Source organism: Pongo abelii, chromosome 4 (genome assembly GCF_028885655.2).
Source record: "Pongo abelii isolate AG06213 chromosome 4, NHGRI_mPonAbe1-v2.0_pri, whole genome shotgun sequence".
Classification (NCBI taxonomy): domain Eukaryota; kingdom Metazoa; phylum Chordata; class Mammalia; order Primates; family Hominidae; genus Pongo; species Pongo abelii.
This window is the reverse complement of record NC_071989.2, coordinates 150,756,780-150,779,888: the sequence shown is the minus strand read 5'-3', so window position 1 is coordinate 150,779,888 and position 23,109 is coordinate 150,756,780. Positions and strand designations below refer to the sequence as shown.

At 47.0% G+C, this 23,109-nt stretch overlaps 1 long non-coding RNA gene across 2 annotated transcripts in view; it reads right to left on the bottom strand.

Annotated features, from left to right (window-relative positions):
* LOC134761435 (uncharacterized) overlaps positions 1-23,109 on the bottom strand; it is a 383,675-nt gene that overhangs the window by 294,545 nt on the left and 66,021 nt on the right. The gene's annotated exons all lie outside the window — the stretch shown is intronic.

Genomic DNA, 23,109 nt, shown 5'->3' with positions numbered 1-23,109 from the left:
GAATGAGCAAAAGGCAAGTAACAGGACATAAGGTCAAAGCAGCAGCAACAGGCCAGTTCGGGCCGAGCTTCATAAGGCCATTGTAAAGACCCTGGCTTTTATTCTGAGTGGCATGTGCAGCCATTGAAGGATTTTGAGCAGAGTGACGGGACCTACTGATCCCTTTTTTTTTTTTTTGTTTTGAGGCAGGGTCTTACTCTGTCACCCAAGCTGGAGTTCAGTGGTGCAATCATGGCTCACTGCAACAACCTCCCCGGCTCAAGCAATCCTCCCACCTCAGCCTCCCAAGTAGCTAGGACTACAGGCATGTGCCACCACACCCAGATTATTTTTTTTAAGTTTTTATACAGACAGGGTCCCACTATGTTGTTCGGGCTGGTCTTAAATTTTTGTGTTCAAGCAATTTTCCCACTTTGGCCTTCTAAAAGTGCTGAGATTAGAGGCATGAGCTACGGTGCCTGGCTTGATAATACTTTAGAAGGATCATTCTGACTGCCATGTTGAGAATGGCAGGTCAGCAGTAGAAGCAGTTAGGAACTGACCGCAATAATCTAGGCAAAAGATAATGGTGGCTTGGGCTAAGGTAGTGGTAACAGAAGTGGTGAGAAATGCAAAGAGTCCAGATATACTCACAAGGTAGATAGGATTTCCCTTACTTAGCTGTCCTTTGGAAAGCCCCTCTCTGGCAGGCACCTGACTGTCACCTGTAGTCCTGGAATGTTCTCTCTATAGCCCACCACATGTTTAGGGAGGGTAGCTGTTCAACCCTGCACACCAGAGATCTCAACAGCAGACCAAGCTCTGAGGAGCTAAGGAAGTTCAGGTCCAAGGGGGAAGCAAGTTACTCCTCTCTCTTTCCCCTTCTCTCAGCCTGACGGGCTTCCTGTTAGGAAATATAGCCCTACTACATGCTTCAGAGGATGGCAAGGGCAGGAGCCAGTATGCCATGAGGTTAGGGGTGGTGATGCTGTTTAGCAACCCCTGCTTAGCTCACAGACCAGCGCTCCCAGCCCTTCCAGGCAGCACTCCTGCAAACTCATCAGTCTCCCATCCTGGTCTCTGCCAGGTGCAGCTCCTGGCCCTGGGGTCACTTTTCTACCAAAAGCAGCCACAGGGCTCAGCAAGTGAGTGCTTAGTTCTATGTTCAGGAGGCCCACACAGGCCACCAGCTACACACATACCCTGTCAGTTGCTCTCATACACATGCACACACATGCAAACAACTGTCAGGTCAACCTAGAGTGGCAGGCACCTCTGGGTTTTCTGAAGTGGGTGGTAGGGATCTAGAACAACACTGCTCTGCACTCTGACAATTCCAAGCACAGACTCCTGTGAAAGCTTGGACAGAGCTACTTAAATCCCACATGCCAGCCCTGCTTAGGTTGGCAGATCATGAGACCATGACTGTGTCTGGGAAGGCAAGGGCAGAGGCCTTTGTCTGCTTTTTGGGTTACAAAAGTGGATTGGGCTGGTACCTACAGCTATGAATAAAAGGGGAAGAGAAGGCAACAAAAGAGAGGGAGTGACTGAGGTGGAGGTAAAAATATATTTTCCTCTAGAGGGGACTTTAGAGAAATTTCTTCTCCTAGGTCTTCCCTATACATGTGGCTTTTTCTCCTTTTCTCTTGTCTCAGTCACTGGCCATGGGGCACAGAGGCTGGAGGATAACAGAAGCAATGCGAGAGTGAAGTCCAGGCATCTCAGGCTAAGCCCACTGCCACCCAAGCATGGAACTGAGAGCATGCGGAGCCAGGTGGCTGGAAGTTGGGCAAAAGGGGCAACTGGAGGAGAGTTGGGGAGAGGCAACCATGAGAATGAGGCAGAGGATTTACAGGAGAATATGGCCCAGAGCCCTTGGGGATAGGCCAACACAGGACACAGCAGATGGTCCCCAAGCTGGCCTGATCCTCCCATCCCGTTAAATAAGGAGTCAGGATTATGTGCTCAATTCCTGAGGTCCTCTCCAGTTCAGCATTCTCCAGTCTGGGAGAAGGGACTCTAGAGAGCAGGGGAAATGTCTGTGTACATGTACATGCATGCACAGACACTTATTAACACACATCTACTTATATTCGGGGCCTCAGCCTGAGTAGCAAAGAACAGCAAAAAACTAGAAGAGATGCTGGAGAGTATGAGGTTCAGAGAGGGGATTTTAGAAGCAGAGAGGCTAAGTCCCAATCAGAAGTTTACTATAGTTGTGTGACCTTGTGCAAGTGACAACCTCCCTAGACCTCCAATTCCTTGCCGGTTGAATGGAGCAAATAATAATGTTAACCTCTCAAAGGCCAGGAGAGAGGCCTGAGCCACTTTCACCTAGAGGCTCCTGTACACTTCACAGCAAAGAACTGAAAAGTTAGATTATCATAGTGTGACATATTTTAAGTGTTTAAAGAAAAATTTTAGGCCAGGTGTGGTGGCTCACACCTGTGATCCCAGCACTTTGGAAGACCAAGGCAGGCAGATCTCCTGAGGTCAGGAGTTCGAGACCAGCCTGACCAACATGATGAAACCCCCATCTCTACTAAAAACACAAAAAATTAGCCAGGCGTGTTGGCGGGTGCCTATAATCCCAGCTACTTGGGAGGCGGAGGCAGGAGAATTGCTTGAACCCGGGAGGCGGAGGTTGCAGTGAGCCGAGATAGCACCATTGTACTCCAGCCTGGGCAACAAGAGCGAAACTCCATCTCAAAACAAAAAATTAGTAACAAATATACAACCTGAGCTAACAGGAAACACTAATGTCGATTTCCTGGTTTTGATGCATACTAGTTATTTAAGATATCATTGGGGGAAGCTGGGTGAAGGGAACACGGGAATTCTCTGTACTATTTCTGCAGCTTCCTGTGAGTCAAATTATTTCCAAATAAGAAGTTTAAAAAAATTAACAAATACACAAAAACATTATTACATATATAATTTTATTTGAAGATGATGTCAAAAATCTAACCTTGAAGTTTTATGTAAGGAAGATGTCATGGCAAATTTCTTCCTGTTCTTCCCTAACTTCTTCCCCTGTAAGAAGCCCCAGTTATTACAAGGATTAAATTAGATGAGATGTAAACAGGTCTTAGGACAGCACCAGACATAGAACCTCAATATTTGCTATTTTTAAGTTTAATTGTTATTATTACCCAAAACAGCCACAAAGGGAAACAGCATTGTAGCATTCCATTTTGGGGATGTATGTGTCACAACTGAACCATTTTAAATGATGTTCTAGATATAAGGTTATTGGCATGGAAGGGAGTTCATAACATTTTGAGTGGGAAAAACAACAGGTTACAAATTGGTATGGATAGTATTCTCCGAATTCTTTTGCAAGTTAGTATAGCGAGTGCCTTAAGAGCACAGGCTCTGGAACCAGATTGCCTGTGTTCAAATCCTGGCTTGGCTACTTACCTATGTGATCTTAAGCAAGGTAATCATTCTGGGCTTCGGCTTTCTCATCTGTACAATGGGTTTAATAATAAAACCAATCATTGAATTGCTGAGGATCGAGTGAGTCCCTACATGCAAAGTGCTGGCAAATGGTAACACTCAAATGTTCGCCATTGATATTTTATTTTACATTAATATATACTCATTAGGAACATGTCTGGAAGAGCATACAAATACCTAAAGAACAGCAGCAATTATTCTGAATGATAGCATTGCAGAAGACTTTCATTTTCTTATTTCTCCTGGTATGTTCAATTTTTCAAAATAAACACGGGTTTAAAAAAACCCTGAAATTCGCCGGGTGCGGTGGCTCACGCCTGTAATTCCAGCACTTTGGGAGGCCGAGGCAGGCGGATCACGAGGTCAGGAGATCAAGACCAGCCTGGCTAACACAGTGAAACCCCATCTCTACTAAAAATACAAAAAATTAGTTGGGCGTGATGGAGCGCACCTGTAGTCCCAGCTACTTGGGAGGCTGAGGCAGGAGAATCACTTGAACCCGGGAGGCAAAGGTTGCAGTGAGCAAAGATCACACCACTGCACTCCAGCCTGGGTGACAGAATGAGAATCCATCTCAAAGCAAACAAACAAACCAACCCTGAAATTCTTAAGATTGAAATTTAAAATTTTGTTTAAATACATATATTGTTTTCACATAATATCCAGGAGAAAACAGGAAGAAAAAATCGGTAACAAACATATAAAACAGTAGCTCATACGCTCATCTAACAGAAGTACTTTGGGCTTTGCTACTGTCTCAAAGTAGCTAGTTGGGTGTTTCCCTCCAGCCCATGGCTCTCAAAATACATTGCTTAATGCACCCATGCAGGTCACTAACGTACTGACGTATATTTTTAACCACACACATAATCCCAGGTCCAAATATACCTCACACACATATGTACATATTACCAAAGAGAAGAGAATATAAATGCAAGGTAAATCTAGTCACGGAAAGTACCTTGGCAAAAGGCAGCCAAGGGCACAAAGACCTTTCTGTAGGTTCCCCATGCTAAGGTTCCTGCGTAGCTCACAACCGGCAACATTTAGACAGCGTGGACCTGTGCCCTCCTTCTCAGAGCAGTTGCCTTGCCACGGCTGCCTGCCACCTCCCTCACTGGCACTGGCCATAAAAGCGCCTTACGTCTAAGGATTGTGACAAACCAAACATCATCCATAGGAAGTCAGAAATCCTGGTCCCCGCCTTCCCCGCGGTTTGCCCAGCAGGCAGGAGACTGCCCCCTGCCCCAGGTCTCAGGCAGCCCTGCCTCCCTCCGTGAGCATAGCCCCAGGCCAGCCATTGCTGGAGAGCTGCCCCTGGTCCACTCGGCTTCGTTACACGAAAATAAAACACCAGCCTGTTCAGGGTCTGCCCAGCACATTATCGGGAGGAAGCTATAAAAGCTGCCAACACGGGTTACCTCAAGCATTTTCCTTCTCAAATGCACCGGGAGTGAGGCACTGCCTTTCCTTCGCTTCCCCGCCTTCCATCTCTTCGGAAAAGGCTTTCTGTGTCCTGCCTGTGTTTATTGACATCCCAGCTTCTTGGCCGTTCCAGCTTCGCTGGAGCGATTCTCCCTCCTTGCCATTCAAAGTGGCCCCTGTTCCGACCCAGCGCCCATAACGTGCGCTTCCAGACCGCACGGCCCACTGGCTTCTCAAAGTCTGGCTCAGAAACCAAATAAAAAGCTTTTCATTTACACTCAAGTTTATGTGGAGGAGCTCAAAAGCCTTATTTTCATGCCTTACACAGCTCCCACCTGAATAAATTCATTTTAAGTGCCACTTTTCCATTTGTGGATTACAAAGCTGTGAGGAGGTCTGAGGGACAGCCCCTCAGGCTCCGTGGGATGCTACAGGGCAGGCTGGGGTGCAAGGTGACCCCTGAGGGACCAAGAAGGCCGAAGGATGCCAAAACCCTGGGCAGTAAACACCACAGCCCTTGGAAGGGCAGGCCTGGGCCAAGCCCCTGCCGGAGGCAGTCGACCTTCCAGCTTGGTCAGAGTTGAAAGTGTGGTCCTTAGAGTCCTGGCTTCAAATCTCAGCTCAGCAAGTTCCTAGGTGTGTGTGCTTGGGGCATGGGATGGCCTCTAGAGCTTATTTCTTCATCCGTAAAATGGAGATGACACTTTGGGCACAAGGCTATTGTATTGATTCAATGAGATGATGAAATATAAAATGCTAACTGCTGTGGATAGCACACAGAAATCCCCAATAGACAGCATCCGTTGCCACTAAGATTCATTATCTTTAAATGTGTGAAGCACAGACTCCATGCTCCTTCCTCTTTGGACATCACCAGGAAGAGGGAAGTTGGACCGCTCTAAGGATACCATACCCAGGCCTGGTCACCCCCTCGTCCTTCCAACCTTCAGTGGCTATAATTTCGATAAACAGCTGCCATGCTAGGTGCTGGGTGTATGCAAAACAGCCATAGTCCCTGGCCTCCAGAGCTCCCAGTGTGGTGGTAAAACACACAGTCCTAACAAAGGGTGACTTGCTACAATGGCTGTGTGCATACCACGCAGAATAGCACAAGAGAAGGAACAGCTGATCCTGCCCAGCGACATCTAGAAATAATGATTGTTGAAAACAATAAGGTCCTATGTGACCTGGTAGCCTCCACCCTGGCTTCATTTCCTAGTTATCCCTCCTCTCTGTCTTGTTGTACCAGATTCAGTCCCACCTGATGGCTCTGCTGGGATGCTCCGCAACATTCATTCTATCTGTCTACCTGTCTGTCTGTCTAGATAGAGTCCCGCTCTGCCACCCAGGCTGGAGTGCAGCGGTATGATACCTGCTCACTGCAGCCTCTGCCTCCTGGGTTCAAGTGATTCTCCTGCCTCAGTCTCCCCAATAGCTGGGATTACAGGCACACCACCACACCTGGCTAATTTTTGTATTTTTAGTAGAAACAGGGTTTCACCATGTTGGCCAGGCTGGTCTTGAACTCCTGACCTCAAGTGATCCACCCGCCTCGGCCTCCCAAAGTGCTGGGATTACAGGCATGAGCCACCGCACCTGGCCTCCCCCAACATTCTCATGATTGGCACCTCCGCATCCCCAGGGTCTCTGCTCACTTGTTATCTCCCAATAAAAGCCTTCCTTCCCAGCCACACCAACGATGTCTTTGTTCCCTCTCCCTGCTTTACTGTTCTTCACTCCAATATTACAATCAAATCTACTTGCTTACATGTTTCTCATCCATCTTCCCTACTACAGTGTGACCTCCATGAGGGTGGGGACTGTTTTCTTCATAACTACGACCTCTCAACCTAAAACATTACTTGAATCCGCAAATTAATGGCCACAGTCAGAAGGTGGGCGCTTGCTGAATGTGAAGTATTAGGCTAAGAGCTTCATGTACACCAGCATTTCATCCTCACAGCCTCTCAGGGCAAGTGCGGAGGTCATGGCAGCCAGGAGCTCACAAGGTGGGGAGACAGTGTCTCTGGAAGGCAGGTCTAGGTAAACAGGTGCTACTCTAGGGCACTGATATGAAAGTTTCAGTGGAGTCTGGGGGAGACACTGACAGCACGCCCACCCCCGCCACCAGTAACTCTGGGCCCTGCCTGAGCCCACTGCATAGGCTCCTCCAGGCAGTCCCGCTATGCCCATCTGAGCTGTTGTGCTGGCCTTTCTCTTTGGACATCACCAGCAGGAGGGAAATTGGACCACTGTAAAGATACCATACCCAGGCCTAGCCTCCCCTTTGTCCTTCCAACCTTCAGTGGCTATAGTTTTGATACACAGCTCCCAGGGATACATCCCAGGGGGGATAAATAAAGCTAAGGGTCTCTCTTATGTCTGAGAGACCTGCCCTCCAGCGTCTGCCTTCCCTAAGAGCCAAGGAGATCAAGTGGATGAGAAAGTGCCCAGCAATTCCCACGTGCCCACAGCAGCCAGCATTTACTGAATGCCCATGCCAAGGCTCTATATACATTCTCATGTCATCCTTACACTCTCTGGGTAGTTATGGCTCTCCTCTTTTATAGATGGGGACCCAAGGATCAGAGAAATTAAGTCACTTCCATGCTCACAGAGCTAAGAGGTGGCAGAGCCAGGATTTGAACCCCAGTGTGTCAGATTCCCAAGGTCCTGCGTTACCCACTCTGTTCCAGTGCCTCAGCCCTGCCCACATGACTTCTTCCCTAGCTTGGGTCTGCTTCCCTGATCACCCACGGTGCACAGCAGAACAGAGAGCATGGGCTCAGGGACCAGACTTGGGCTCAAATCCCTGCCTCACTACTTCAAATGTGTCTGGGCGGTTGGTTACCCTCTTGGAGCTTCAGTTCCATCTGCATGGGAAGGTGAAGGATACCTACTGCAGAGATGTGAGAATAACTGAGATGCGTGCCTACCAGGTACACAGCAAACACAGCACAGCCAGCGAGAGTCATCTCTGGACAAGCCTCTGCTGGCCCTGGCACTTGCTCCCAGCTAGGTCCTGCCCAGTGGCCAGCAAAGGCTGGGTCAAAGCCTCTCTCCAACTCCCAGGAGAGCTGCCCCCAGAGGACAAAATGCAGGGGCTCTGCCAGGACCCTCACAGCAGGCTCCATCCCTCCACTGACGAGTGTCTCAGGATTTTCCCTCTTTGGGGGAGAGCCCCACCTATTGAATCTGGCTGGGCTCAGGCACACTCTATAGCTTCAGTTTTCCCACATATACTTTGGAGGAAAAAAATGTTTTACATTTATCAGATACCTGAAAAGTGCCAAACTCATTTTAAGTACATGAGCTTCAATCTCTACTTGCAGGTTAGCTACATCTGTGGACATATTATAGGATATATTAAAGCCTCAGTTTACTCTTCTGCAAAATGGAGATGATGATTAACCTGCTTCACTAAGTTGTGAGGATTAAATGAGATAAAGCATGTGAAATGCTTATGGCAGTGCCTAGCACATGAGAAATAATAAATGTTAGCTTTCATTATGTCTCACAGCTAAAGAAACAGACACTAGGAGAGCAACCAATCTGCCTAGCATCTCCGGTAAGGTGATGGGATTTGAACCGAGACCTGTCTAACACCAGGCCACCTTCCATGCTGACATGTCAACACGCCCATCCAGGGACCAGTGCTTGTTTGTATTTCAATAGAAAACTATAGCACATCCTTGCAGATTATCAAATTCTAGTGCTGTTCATTGCCTTTGAGCTTTTTTCACCTCTTGGTAAATTACATTTTACTGTTTACTTTGTTACCTACTGTGAATTGGACTGGATTTGCCATTCTGCACATTTCATCAGTTCTTACCAACTTCTCAATTTTTCTACTTTCTAAGTTTTCTCCCACCCTCCTGACATCACTGAGAGCTAAAGGCTGACTGCCCAAATCCTCATTGCAACTCTAGGCTGTCTTATAGCTGATCTTCCCACCAAGATCTAAAGTAGGCTTGCAAGCTGGATGACGTGACATAAACTTCAAAGGACCCGTCACCACAGCAGATCATGAATCTCCCTCATTTAAATGCCTGATGGTTGTCCGTCAAGTATCCTCTACTGCCAGGCCCCAACAGACATTCAAGCTGGTCCTTAATGAACAAAAGGCAACCGAACAAGAAATGGACCTATATTATTCAGAGAAAAGAAGAATTTTTCTTTCCTTGAACGAGAGGAAGCACTGACAAAAACCCTTTCTTTGACCAAACTTTAGTTAGGCTCTTCTGAGCCTTCTTCTGAATGTTGGCCTTCTGTGTCCCTCCTGTCCTTGCCAGGCCTGCAGAGCCCAGTCTTAGCAAGAATCCTGCAAATTCAGTTTAGGGAGTGCCCTACCCTTGATGTCTGATAAAGCGCTTCATCCCCTACCTTGGGTGTATAAGTCCTTGGCCTGCCCTTAGCAAGAGTCCTTTTAGGTCTCTTTAGCGAGAATCCCGTTCCCTTGATGTCTCCTCTTAGTAACTTTCCGTCCACTGACCCCCTCTCTTCTCTGTTCCTTGGCTGTAAATCCTCAACTGTCTTGCTGCATTTAGAGTTGAGCCCCATCTCTCTCCCCTATTGCAATAACCCTGTTGCAAGACTCCTGAGTAAAGTCTTCCTTACCATTTTTACAAGTGCCAGAATAATTTTTTTCTTTAACAACACTCAGGCTTGCTTCAAGTAGGAGGGCCTCCCCTGCCTGAAAATGCTCCATTCATATCCCAGTCAAATACCATCCCCAGATCTCCTCTCACAGCCATCTCCCTCTCCTCACAGCAAGCAAACATCTGACAAGGACTGCATTGCTTTCCCCACCACCACCCTGGGGATCTTCACCTCTCTCAGGCCGCTGCCAGCCCCCCTACCTGCCCTGCCAGCCGTCAGCCCCCAGCTTCATGCCAGTCCATTCACGTAGAGAACACGGCTATGAAAATACAGAAACGCACTTCCCATCTGGAAACGCCTCAGAGCTAAATATTATGTAGGATGTGATGGTGTGCGTCTACCAGCAAAAAAGCAAGGCTTAAAGAAACACTGAGACACGAGGAGACTGCTAGTGAGAGGCCAGTGCGTCAGCAAGAGCTAAATTTAGCAACCTAATCCTCTAACTTCATTCTTTCAGGAAAGAGAGCGGTAGGAGAAAAATGTATGAACATATTTAAATAAAAGAACCTTTGAGAGAGCAAGAAAATCCACATCCTAACTGACCTGTTGCTACTTTGCAGAAACGAGCGTAGAGAAGGCGACATTTTGGGGAGCTAGCCCTGGGGTCAGTGGTCGACAGAAGGGCTCTATCCAAGCAATCAAATTCCCTGGTAGAAGGTCCCTTCGGAGCCAGTGGCTGCATGGTACAAAGGAAGCTGCAGCAAGGGGAAGAGATTCTTAAAAACTGGAAGTTCTGGAAAAACCTGTAACAGCTTTCAAACAGATTTTGCTTTTGAGTAGAGTGGCTGGTATAAAAACACGCATCATCTAGGCACTAAATGGCTCCAGGGAGTGTTTGAAAGAGGAGGAGCAGGGACAGGAAAGTCACAGGCAATGACAAGTGGTGCGTGTAAACACACGTGTGAAGCCCAAGTTCAAGCTCAGCTGTGCCTGTGACCAGCTCTAGGGGTGGGGTGGGTGGGTTGCCCTAGTCTAGTTGCCAGACTAACTCACCCATGAAACAAAGGTAATGGCCAGGCATGGTGGCTCACGCCTGTAATCCCAACACTTTGGGAGGCCGAGGCAGGCGGATCACCTGAGGTCAGGAGTTTGAGACCAGCCTGGCTAATGTGGCAAAACCCCATCTCTACTAAAAATACACAAATTAGTCAGGCATGGTGGCACACGCCTGTAATCCCAGCTACTCGGGAGGCTGAGGCAGGAGAATAGCTTGAAGCTGGGAGATGGAGGTTGCAGTGAGCGGAGATCATGCTACTGCACTCCAGCCTGGGAGACAGAACAAGACTCCATCAAAAAAATAAAAAATAAAAAAAATAAAGAGACAGAGAGAAAGAGAGAGGGAGAGAAAGAGAGAAACAGAGAGAGAGAAAAAAAGAGGAAGAGAGAGAAAGAAAGGGAGAAAGAGAAAGAGAAAGGAGAGAAAGAGGAAGAAAGAAAGAGAAAGGAGGAGAGAAAGGAGGACAGAAAGGAGGACAGAGAGGAAGAGAGGAGGGAAGGAAGGAGGGAAGGAAGGAAGGAAGGAAGGAAGGAAGGAAGGGAGCCTGTCCATGCTTTAAGACATGTTTAAGTACTAAGATACTACTTATCTCTGGATTTATGTGTAGGGAAAGAGGCGGGTAGCTTAAAAATTTTTCCCCCTGGAATCAAGCCTTCTGCTTTGATCCATTATTAAAATATTTCATCACACTACTAAAAATGTATTGATTCCCCACAAAGGGTTAATATTTTTATTACAAACAGAATCTGTATAAATCAGTAAGAAAAATACAAGCACCCCAATAGGAAAATGAATAAAGGATAAATAAAGCAATTCACAAAACATAAAAATAGCTATTAATTATATGGGGGAAAAAAATGACCTTACTGGGAACCAGAAAAAAAGGCACAATAAAATAAAAACAAGGCCAGGCATGGTGCCTCACACCTGTAATGCTGACACTTTGGGAAGCCAAAATGGGAGGACTGCTCGAGACCAGAAGTTCGAAACCAGCCTGGGCAACAGAGTGAGGCCCCGTCTGTACAAAAATAAAAATTTAGCCAGACATAGTGGCATGCCTGTAGTCCCAGCTACTCAGGAGGCTGAGGCAGGAGGACAGCTTGAGCCCAGGAGTTCAAAGCTGCAGTGAGCTATTATTATACCACTGCCCTCCAGCCTAGGCGACAGAGCAAGACCTGTCTAAAAAAAAAAAAATTAAAAAAAGCAAAGCTTCTCCCATCTAGCATTTGGCAAAGTCCTAAAAATCCAGTAATACCCAGCAAGGGCCAGGATTCAGAGAATCATGATGCCCCCTCACACAACAATAGGAAGGCAAATTAGCATTTTTTTAGGTCAATTGGAGCATACAAAAATTCTTACATGGACATCCCATTTGACCCCATAATTCCACATGCACAAAGATTTATCCGTAAAGATTTAACCACAATATGATTTTATAATGCTAAAAAATTGGAAAGTCTTCTATCCAATAAAAGGAATATATTATATATGGTAGAACAGTTAAAACTGTTACATAACAGTTAAAAATCAGGCTGTAAGAAAAAAAATCTAAAGATACAGGAAGATGTTTATATTATGTATAAAACAGATTCTGAAGCTCTACATATCAAATTTTATAAGCCATCTCTCATATACATGACACATACGCACACTGAAGTAAATACCAGGAGATAGACAAAAATATTACCAGTGTTATTTATGGGAGTTGGATAATCATGAGTGGCTTTGATTTCCTTACACGTATTTTTATTTTCAAAGTTCTTTTTTTGTTTGTTTGAGACAGGGTCTTGCTCTGTCACGCAGGCTGGAGTACAGTGTTGTGAACACGGCTCACTGCAGCCTTGACCTCCTGGGCTCAAGTCATCTTCTGGTCTTAGCCTCCCGAGTAGCTGGTACTACAGGCGCGTGCCACCATGCACAGTGAATTTTTGTATTTGTTGTAGAGACGGGGTTTCGCCATGTTGCCTAGGCTGGTCTGGAACTCCTGGGAGATCCACCCACCTCTGCCTCCCAAAGTGCTGGGATTATATACGTGAGCCACGGTGCCCAGCCCAAAATTCTTAAATAGATATGTGACTCTTTTATATTCAGAAAACTCTATCACTTTTTAAAAGAAAGGGGGGAAAAAGTATCTTTCTGTCTTTCTAACAAGTAAAAGGCACTGAATTAACTACTCCAGCCAGAAACCTGCCCCAGGCCAGAGACTGCCGTGCCCAGCAAACTCCTTTCACATCCTCATCCATGACCCCTAAGAACTTTCAGGCCATGGGCCATACATTTTAGGCTGCCTCTTGCCCACTTTTTTTTTTTTTTTTTTTTTTTTTTTTTAGAGACAGAGTCTCGCTCTGTCACCCAGGCTGGAGTGCAGGGGTGTGATCTCCGCTCACTGCAAGCTCCGCCTCCCGGGTTCACGCCGTTCTCCTGCCTCAGCCTCCCGAGTAGCTGGGACTACAGGCGCCAGCCACCTCGCCCGGCTAATTTTTTTTGTATTTTTAGTAGAGACGGGGTTTCACTGCATTAGCCAGGATGGTCTTGATCTCCTGACCTCGTGATCCGCCCGCCTCGCCTCCCAAAGTGCTGGGATTACAGGCGTGAGCCACTGCGCCCGGCCTCCTCTTGCCCACTTTTTACCTAAGGTCTATAGTCTGCAATTCATGAAGGTCAGATCCCAGCCCAAGTCCTGAGGGTCTTCCTAGCGCTTGTCTAGTCCAGTCTTCAATCAAATGAGAGAGACAAACCACCTTACAGTTATAGAGACCTGATGGTGCTCACAATGGTTTCAGAGATTCTCATCAGCTCCTGGGAGCCTCTCTCACAAACTCGGAGGTCAGCAGAGCAGTCAGCACTCCCACTTTATGAAATGGAAAGCAAGGGCTCAGGAAGTTGAAGATGTGCCCCAAGGCACACACAGAAACAGGACAGGAGCCCAGAGCTGGCCTACAGTCGAGAGCTCTCTCCAATCCAGCTGCCTGCTGACCCCAGACTCCTCAGCCATTGCCAGGCAGCCACAGCTGGCAGGGAACTGGGGCCCCAGCATCCCCACCACCATTTGGCAAAGGCCACGCCTGTGGGCTCACTTTAGTCTCCTTCATTCACATCCCCATCTCTACCCTCTGCCCCTGCTCCCACTCCCATAATAAAAAGAATCAGGGAAATCAGGAGAAGCTCCTCTCACAACTCACTAATTCAGTTAACTGTCTAATCTTCTACTATTATCTCACAGGTCAAGTTGTTCTAATTTTTCAGTCGAAATTGTGTGGGCTAGGTGCAGTGACGTGTGCCTATAGTCCCAGCTACTTGAGAGGCTGAGACAAGAGGACTGCTTGAGCCCTGGAGTTCAACGCTGCAGTGCACTATGATCTGATCATGTCTATGAATAGCCACTGCATTCCAGCCTGAGCAACATAACATGTATGGGTCAGAGCTTGCTCAGCTGTGAGAGATAGAAGCTAAAGTCAATCTGGCATAAGTTAAAAAAAAAAAAAAAATTCATTAGCTCATGTCACTAGGGAGTGGCTGGATCTAAGGCCTCAAACATCAGCTTTCCCTGTCCTTTCTCCACTTAGTGAGCAGGATATTAATCAACAGCCTCACACTCACATCCTACCAGGTCCAGCAGAAATAGACCATCTTCCCCAAGAACTCTGGCAGAGAAGTACCAGGAAGGACTCAACTGACTCAGACCACCTGCCTACTCTTAAGGACACAGGGCAAAGGTCAGCCCCATCCAACTCCACAGGGAATGGGCGATAATGGAAAGGAAACCAAAAGCAGATTTCCACCTAAACAAATCTCTCCTGCTTTAAGATCAAATCTGATTTTTGGCACATTCATTGGCAGTGGTAAGCATGAGTGACACCATAGGGCTGGATTACTCTGTCACCTAGGCAAAGTGAGTTATTAGCTAATATTCACTAGAAATGCCCAAATACTACTACCAAAATCTAGGTGATAATGTTTTTTGTTTGTTTGTTTTTTGTTTTTTTTTAATTTTCTAAGAGGCAGAGTCTCAGTCTGTCACCCAGGCTGGAGTGCAGCGGCACAATCATAGCTCACTGCAGCCTCCAACTCCTGGGCTCCAGCAATCCTCCCGAGTAGCTGGTTCTACGGGCACATGTCACCATGCCCAACTAATTTTTTTTTTTTTTTTTTTTTTTGAGACAGAGTCCTGCTCTGTTGCCCAGGCTGGAGTCCAGTGGCGCAATCTCAGCTCACTGCGACCTCCGCCTCCTGGGTTCAAGCAATTCTCTGCTTTAGCCTCCCAAGTATCTGGGATTACAAGCACCCGCCACCACCCCTGGCTAATTTTTGTATTTTTAGTAGAGATGGGATTTCACCATGTTGCCCAGGCTGGTCTTGAACTCCTGACCTCAGGTGATCCACTTACCTCGGCCTCCCAAAGTGGTGGGATTACAGGTGTGAGCCACTTTGCCTGGCCCATGTATCATTATTTTACATATCAGTTCAACAAGTATCTTAGTTTCCCCTGCATGTCAGTGAGCAAGACCAACTTCTCATTCTCACAGCACTTTCATTTTAATGGAAAGAGACAGAAAATACACATATATAATATGTCAGGAGGTGGGAAGTGACATGAAGAAAGATGGAGCAGGAAGTAATAAAGTAATCAGGGAAGGCCTCTCAGGGGCCCAGGGAGAACAAGGGGCATGAGCCTTGGGGATACCTACAGGAAAAACATTCCAGGCAGAGAGAACCGCCAGAGCAGAGGCCCTGAGACTAAAGGAGCAAAGGGTGTTTGCAGAAGAGCCAGCAGAGCAGCGGGCTGCTGTATGCAAGGGTGAGAGGGACGGCAGGGCCTCACCAACCAAGGTAAGGGCTTTCGGTCTCACCCAAGTGAGATATCTGGAGACAACCCAGATATTCTAAGCCACCTGCCTTTCCTGCACTGTCTAGACATTCAGGTGGCTGGCCCTGCTGGAGACCATTCACAGCCCCACAACTTAGAGCCACAAGTCCAGTCTCTACACCCATCACTTCCCCACTCTCAGATACTTCACAGAAGAAACCTCCCCAGAGCCTGTGATACCACTTTGCAATTCTCCTGTCTTCCCAGCAGCACCAGCTACATAATTTGTAGTGCCCAGTTAGGGTTGCCAGATAAAATATAGGATACCGAATTGGAATTTCAGATAAAGAGTAATTGGTTTGTTTGTTTGAAACTGAGTTTTGTTCTTGTTGCCCAGGCTGAAGTGCAATGGCACGATTTCAGCTCACTGCAGCCTCTGTGTCCTGGGTTCAAGCGATTCTCCTGCCTCAGCCTCCTGAGTAGCTGGGATTACAGGCGCCCGCCACCACGCCCAGCTATTTTTTTGTATTTTCAGTAGAAATGGGGTTTTGCCATGTTGGCCAGGCTGGTCTCAAACTCCTGACCTCAGGGGATCCACCCGCCTCGGCCTCCCAAAGTGCTGGGATTACAGGCGTGAGCTACCGTGCTCGGCTGTGAGTAACTGTGAATCTCAGTATGTCCCAGATATTGCATGGGACACACTTACACTCAAAACAAATATGAAAATGAGGGGGCCTGTGTTCAAAAATCATTAACAATTTCAAGACAGTGACGCCAGAGCATTATACAAAGCATGAAGCCCTTTTAAGTGTAGGGACCCGTGCGACTGCTCAAGCTGCCCACTCATGAAGCCAGCCCTGCTCCCCACTCAGCTCTCCTGTCCCTACAGGAGACAATTCCAATTCAACTTCCCTAAACATCTGACCCACCACTCCCTCTCTTGCAGCTACTTTATATAGGAAACAAACCATCTAAAAGGAAGTTCCTCAATGTCCCGGTCCCACCCATTCTCCTGGTCTCTACTCTACCTGTTCCAATGGGAGTCCTCTTTCTATCTGAGTCAGGATCCCATACTCTTCCCCATCTTCTCAGGTCCTCACACTTTCCACTACCCACCTCGTCTCTATCTTCAACTTCTGGTCTACCAGAAGTCTACCTCTCAGAAGCAATTAAACATGCTCCAATCTTCCTGCATGGTTTTTGTTTTGTTTTGTTTTGTTTTTAAAAAAAAGCTTTCCCTGGATCCTCACATACCCTTCCCTTCATATTTAATATCTTGAATGAAGGAGCTACATTCCCATCAACTTTCTGTTATCTGGCTGTCACACTCTTGCTGTCATCATCAATGACCTCTGTGGTACTTCTCAGGCCTTATCTTTCTTTCCTGCTTAAAACTCCCTTTCCTCAGCGTTAGTGTCACCAAATTCTCCTGGCTTCTTCTATGTGAGGCATGTCTTCTTGGTTTCCTCTGTGGGCCTCCTTTCCTTAAACACGGCTCTGTCCTAGACTCTCTTTTCATGTGTTACACACTCTCACCCACCATGGAACCCAGGGGTTCTACGTGTTGAAGCAGCCCACATTTCTCTCTAGTCCAGATGTCTCTCCTGAGTTTCAGACTCTAATGTTTACAGGACAGCTCCACTCTATGTCCTTGAACACAACATGTCCAAAATGAGACTCAAAAAATAAAAAGTGTGCTCCTTCTCCCCTATGCCCTCATCTGGTACTGTTGAGGCAGGAGAATAGGGTCTGAAGGCAGGGAACCTAAGGCTGATTCGTGCTACTTCCTAGAACTGAATCAAAAGGAAAATCTTACCTCTCTATGCCCAAGTAACAAAAGGATCAGAGGCTACTCCTTTTGCAACCCCACCCCCTTTCTGCATTGCAAACGAAAAATGGAAAGCACCTCTGATTGGTCCCCTCCCACAACCAATCAGACTGGTCCCTGGCCAAGCCTTTATTTGCATAGGTTGTAACTCTGTAACTTCACTTCAGCCTCTAATTGGTCACCTCCCACAACCAAACAGACTGGTCATGGACCAAGTCTTCATTGACATAGGTTGTAGCCAAGTAACCAATGGGAAACCTCTAGACAGTATTTAAACCCCAGAAAATTCTGTAACCAGGGCTTGCTCCAGCCCACTCCCACTCTGTGGAGTGTACTTGCATTTCAATAAATCTGTGCTTTCATTGCTTCATTCTTTCATTGCTTTGTGTGTGTTGTCCAATTCTTTGTTCAAAATGCCAAGAACCTGGACAACTCATGGTCAAGACCTTCCACTGGTAACACTGCCTCCTGTTTCTGAATGGTAACCCATTTCCAAGCCATAAACTCAGGTGATTCTCCTCCAACTTCATATCATCAAATCCCAATTCTGCTTTCTAAATCTCTCTTAATTGCATGCCTTCCCTTCTGCCTCTCCTATTTCAGGTTACCTGGATCTCTTCCCCTAGTAAAATCTTTGAACAGTCTTCCAGCCCATGCCATTCCCAATCTCATCCCCTCCCATCTCCACCCAGAAGCCCCAGCTGCACACCCTCTCCAGCCTCATCCCCCAGCACTCCCCTCATACAACAGACTTGAGTCACTTGGCATCTCTCAATCTGCAGTGAGACCATGCCATCCCTTGCCTCTCTAGGCTTCAGCACATGCTATTTCCTCTGCCTGTGATTTTCTCAAACTCTTGTATATAGCTAACTCCTGCTCCTCAGCCATGGGAAACAGCAAGTAGAGTGGTTAAGATAGATTCCTTAGTCAACCTTCTTTGGTTCAAACCACAGTTCCACCACTTCCAGGTGTACAACCTTAACCATTCTAAGCTTCAATTTCCCCTTCATAAAAACGGGAATAATAATTGTGGAGATATCACTGGTTGACTGTCCAGCCATTTCTTCTTCCTCACTAACAGAACCCCAATTTTGTCCAGAGACCATGTGCTCATCCCAGGGAATGACTCATGATTGGCAGAAGGAAGTTACAGAAATTTACCTTCTTTCTGGCAGTGATTAATTCTATCTAATGAAATGTAAAAGGAAGCCTACTGAGGGTTTCTAGAAAACAAGAGTACTGCCCTTAGAACCAGACAAGAGAGCCCCTGCCCTGGGCCCTGTGCTTCAGGGTCCCACCTATTTCAAACACATGCGTAAAAGTTAAACAACACATGGGCACCTCTGTCATCGAGGGTCACACGGCATGATGTTGCCACAAGTAACACCTAGCACAAGTAACACCTAACACCAGTCAGACCCCAGAGAACACTTCACACCTCTTCCCCTGTCCCCTCAAAACGAAAGGTAACTGTGTCTAAATGAGAAGGTTTGTGGATTATGCCACTGCCAACACCAGAGACCAATGCTGCAGTGGACTGTGGGAAGGATTGGAGTGGTAGAGCACTTAGGGAAGAGAAAAGACAAATTAGCTTGTCAAATCCTTCCTCTCAGCACAAATGCGATACATTCTTGCAAAATGAATAGGAGCATGAATAGGATATTCAGGAGAACTGAATATCCATTTTTTTGCTTCTGTTCCTATTCATGGTTCCAGAGGACTCACAAATCAGTGCTACTAAATTAGCACCAGTTGCACATGGTGGCAGAGGAATATTTTGCAAAATTATATCACATTGCATACATATGCATCATAAATACAGATACATTATCTCACATAGATATGGGAAATATATTTATGAAATAAAACTTGAAGGATGCATAATACCAATAATACCAATTTTTTTTTTTTTTTTTTTTTTTTTTTTGCTGGACTCAAGTGATCCTCCCACCTCAGCCTCCCAAGTAGCTGCGACTACAGGCACTCACCACCATGCCTGATTAAGTTTTGTATTTTTGTTAGAGTCAGGGTTTCACCATGTTGCCCAGGCTGATCTCCTAGCTCAAGCAATCTGCCTGCCTCTGCCTCCCAAAATGCTGGGATCACAGGTATGAGCCACTGCACCAGCCAATGCCAATTCTCTTCTTTGGAAATTAAATGGACGTTAAGCACTGGAATTTCAGGTATTAAATATCTCATTGAAGTAAAACTAAGATTAAATTTTCAAAATATTATTTCTTTAGTTTTGAAATAATTTTGATCAAAACGTTAACATTAACTTGTATTTTGCCTTTTACTTTTAATATATAACTGCGAACATTTTATAAGAACAAGCTTGTTTAAAAAGGTAATTTGTAGGCTGGGTGCAGTGGCTCACGCCTGCAATCCCAGCACTTTGGGAGGCCAAGGTGGGCAGATCACGACATCAAGAGATCAAGACTGTCGTCCTCGTTAGTATAGCGGTGAGTATCCCCCGCCTGTCATGCGGGAGACTGGGGTTCGATTCCCTGACGAGGAGGCAGCAGTCCTTTGGCCGGGCACAGTGGCTCACGCCTGTAATCCTCGCACTTTGGGAGGCCAAGGTGGGCGGATCACCTGAGGTCAGGAGTTCAAGACCAGCCTGATCCACACGAAGAAACCCCATCTCTACTAAAAATGCAAAATTAGCCGAGCTTGGTGGCACATGCCTGTAATCCCAGCTACTTGGGAAGGCTGAGGCAGGAGAATCGCTTGAACCTGGGAGGTGGAGGTGGAGATGGCGGTGAGCTGAGATCATGCCATTGCACTCCAGCCTGGGCAACAAAAGCAAAACACCATCTCAAAAAAAAAAAAAAAAAAAAAAAGAGAGAGATAGAAAAAAAAGAGATCGAGACCATCTTGGCCAACATGGTGAAACCCTGTCTCTACTAAACATACAAAAATTAGCTGGGCATGGTGACACACACCTGTAGTCCCAGCTACTTGGGAGGCTGAGGCAGGAGAATCGCTTGAACCTGGGAGGCGGAGGTTTCAGCAAGCTGAGATCGTGCCACTGCACTCCAGCCTGGGGGACAGAGTGAGACTCCATCTCAAAAAATAAAATTAAATTAAAAAAAATACCAGTCTGATTAAAGCTGCTGTTCACAGAGGTTCCCCTTATTTGCAGCCCAAAGCATCCCTAACTAATAAAATAGGGCCCAGCTCAGGACTGAATGACGTAAATCATGTGACTGGCAAACAGCTCAGTTTTACTCACTCGCTATGAGCCAGGGCTATTCTGATGATGGGGCTCCTAGAGCAATGCCTGGCACATAGTTAGGGCACCAAAGAGCTCACCATCCAAACCAGGCACTTTTCAGAGTAAAAGATGGTGCAAATAAAAATTATACCAGGACCAAAGGCCTGTAGCAGGTCAACTAAGCATAAACATTCAATGTCAACTCTGCTTATTCGTGGATTAACTTCAACATCACTTCCTCTGGGCAGGTCTTCCCGATTCCCCTGCTCTCCATAAAAGCCCACAACTCTTCTTATGTCCTGTATCTCAGCACCTCTCACAAAGTGTATCGCAAAAGCCTGTCTATGAGTCTGCGTACACAGCAAAAGACCACAGGTCCAGAAAGGTAGGGGCTGTGTCCGTCCGTTCTTCACTGTATCCATGGGGACTAGCAAATAGTGAGGGTTCAATTAATATTTGTTGAATTAACTAATTATGTCTATTGCTTATACCCTTGCCTGACCCTAGAAAGTCCACTATGAGTTAAATGTTCTTATATTTGCATTTGGGTTCTATGGGAGCAGACCTGTATTATTTATATTCATTCATGTGTCCCCTGAAGTCCTAACTGCAGGGTCCAGGACAGGTTTGTTGTTTTCCCATCATCCTTTCCAATGGGCAGATAACATGCCTATGGGGGCTGTAACAGAGAAGACAGGGAGAGCCTAGAGCTCCCACTGAATATATCAAGTTACATTGTCTAGTTGTTAGAAGAGTAAAGAATCAAGATGGGAGATCTCATCCTAGCTAGGCACACAGGCCACATTACTCTGTTAGCAAGAGACCTTTTTTTTTTTTTTTTTTTGAGATGGAGTTTTACTCTTGTTGCCCAAGCTGGAGTGCAATGGTGCAATCTCAGCTCACTGCAACCTCCACCTCCCGGGTTTAAGCGATTCTCCTGCCTCAGCCTCCCAAGTAGCTGGGATTACAGGCGCCTGCCACCATGCCCAGCTAATTTTCTATTTTTAGTAGAGGAAAAGTTTCACCATTTTGGTTAGGCTGGTCTCAAACTCCCAACCTCAGGTGATCCACTTGCCTCAGCCTCCCCAAGTACAGGGATTACAGGCAGGAGCCACCGTGCTTGGCCAGCAAGTGATTTTTAAACTATGTCTTTCCTTGGCCAAGTGCAGTGGCCCACGCCTGCAATCCTAGCACTTTGGAAGGCTGAGGCAGGTGGATCACTTGAGCCCAGGAGTTTGAGACCAGCCTGGGCAACATGGCAAACGCCCCCCATCATGTCTACTAAAAATACAGAAAAAAAAAAAAAAAAAAGCCAGGCGGCCAGGCGTAGTGGCTCACACCTGTAATCCCAGCACTTTGGGAGGCCAAGGTGGGTAGATCACTTGAGGTCAGGTGTTCTGAGACCAGCCTGGCCAACACAGTGAAACCCCATCTCTAAAAATACCAAAAAGAAATCAGCCGAGCACGGTGGTGCACTACTGTAGTCCCAGCTATTCGAGGTGCTGAGGCAGGAGAACTGCTTGATCTCAGCGGTGAGCCAAGATTGTGCCACTGCACTCCAGCCTCCAGCCTGGGTGACAGAGTAAGAAAGGAAGGAAGGAAGGAAGGAAGGAAGGAAGGAAGGAAGGAAGGAAGGAAGGAAAGGGAAGGGAAGGGAGGGAAGGAAAGGGAAGGGAGGGAAGGAAAGGGAAGGAGGGAAGGAAAGGGAAGGGAGGGAAGGGAGGGAAGGGAGGGAAGGGAGGGAGGGAGGGAGGGAGGGAAGGAAGGGAAGGAAGGGAAGGAAAGAAAAGAAGGAAAAAGAAAGCAAAGAAAGGAAAGAAAGAGCCAAGCATGGGGTGTGCCATGTGCCTGTAGTCCCAGCTACTTGGGAGGCTGAGGTGGGAGGATCTCCTGAGCCCAGGAAGTAGAGGCTACAGTGAGCCAAGATCACGCCTCTGCACTCCAGCCTGGGAACATACCTCATGTGATGAGGACAGCCTGTTAGGTTTTGTTCCCCAGACATAATTCTCCATATCTCAACCGGGGATCCTGAGCACACAGCCACCTAGTACTTTCCTCTTCTCTTTCCCTAGTTAGCTTGCAGCTGTTGCCTCAGTAAACCAGCTCTCCAGGACATCCTTCCAGAACTGTGTGCCAGAGTCAGGCAGCCTGACCCAAAAGGGCCAGACACTCTGGCACGTGTCTCCTCAGCCAGACCCCAGAGCTCAAAATCCCCTCCTACGAAGGAAGAGAAAAACAACACAGGCTCCCACCAGCCAAAAAAGAACGACAGAAGGAAAGCACAGAATCTGTCCCCTTCTCCTTCTGCCCCATCCTTTTCATATCACATCAACCCAAGCTGTCTTTGGGGAACAGACAAGATGCAACAGGCAGTTAGACTGGCCCACCCTGGCTAACAAGGCCATCTGACTCCACTAGCAGAACCCCCTTCCAGGTTCAGAGGAAGGGGGCTCAGGGGCTGGACATTTGACAGCAGAAAGAACCGGCTGTGATTTGGGGGCTAACATCATAGCAGCTGCCCAGCTACCCACAGCTGTGCTGGGAATGTGGCTCTACCAGGAACACTGCTACAGCCAATCAAGTGTGTCACAGCCCACTTCCATCACCACATTTACGGTCTTCTCTAATGCAGTCAATCTGACAGACAGAAGTCGGAGTGAAAACTGTGCAGATGCCTGCGCTGATCCCATGAGACATTACCAATTTTGTTTTTCCCACATTGTGCACCCAAGATTTCA